This window comes from Nannospalax galili, unplaced genomic scaffold (genome assembly GCF_000622305.1).
Source record: "Nannospalax galili isolate Female #2095 unplaced genomic scaffold, S.galili_v1.0 scaffold861, whole genome shotgun sequence".
Classification (NCBI taxonomy): domain Eukaryota; kingdom Metazoa; phylum Chordata; class Mammalia; order Rodentia; family Spalacidae; genus Nannospalax; species Nannospalax galili.
Genome location: NW_008345581.1, coordinates 1,382,335 through 1,383,162, shown reverse-complemented (window position 1 = coordinate 1,383,162; position 828 = coordinate 1,382,335). Strand labels below are relative to the sequence as shown.

Sequence of the window (828 nt, the reverse complement as noted above, 5' to 3'; positions counted from 1 at the left end):
CCGGGCGGCGGGGGGAGAGCGGTGCAGGGGCGGGAGCGGGGGGCGCTGGGAGGGGCCTTGGCGAGGGGCCGGGGTGGATCCCCCCCTCCTCTAAAAATGGCGGGCGGCAACCCCGAGTGCGGGCCGCGCAGGCGCCACGGCGGCCTTCCTGCAGCCCGCCTCGCGCGGCCCGTGAACCGTCCACAGAACCTTCGTCCAGAGGGATCCACGGCTCGCCATTGGTTGAGCGAGGCCAGCGCTCCGCGCGGGGGCGGTACCGCCACGCCGCGGCCACGTTTCCCGCCCCGCTGGTGCGCGTGCGCGCCACCCACAGAGGAAAACGATTGCGCGCGCCCCCGTCCGCGGGCCCCTGCTCGCGCCTCAGCTCCCTCCCCTTTCCGGGCAGGCCCGTCCCGTCAGCCCGGCAGTGAGCACCGCGGCCAGCAGAGGGCGATCAGGACCCAAGTCTGCAGCGGCGCCATTGGCGTGTGGAAAATGCCACCAGATGGCGGGTTAGGATTGCAGCTCCGTTGAAGGCGCGGCCCCCGCTCCCGAACCCCCGGCGACCACCCCGTAACAACCCCCCCATATCGGGAATAACACACCGGAGACTTTGGGGGGGAAACTAGGTCGACGGCCGACAGCGCCCGGATGGGCAGCTGAGGTGAGTGCGGGCGGCAGCGACGGCGGCGGGGGGCGGGAAAGAGGGGGAATGCGGCGGCAGCGGCGCGGGGGCTGGAAGCGCCGATCCAAGATGGAGGCCGTCAAGAGCTGGAGAGCGCGAGCTGCGAGCGGGCGGGCCGGCAGGGGCCCCCGCGGGGGAGGGAGGCCGCACGGGGCCTGTGCGCT

At 73.9% G+C, this 828-nt stretch overlaps 1 protein-coding gene across 2 annotated transcripts in view; it reads left to right on the top strand.

The window, feature by feature from the left end:
• Positions 1-425: 425 nt before the first annotated feature.
• Stag1 (stromal antigen 1) overlaps positions 426-828 on the top strand; it is a 421,107-nt gene continuing 420,704 nt past the window's right edge. For both annotated transcript variants that reach the window (XM_029567624.1, XM_008841643.3), the window contains exon 1: positions 426-643. The gene's annotated coding sequence lies outside the window, so the exon portion shown is untranslated. The remainder of the gene's footprint in view (positions 644-828) is intronic.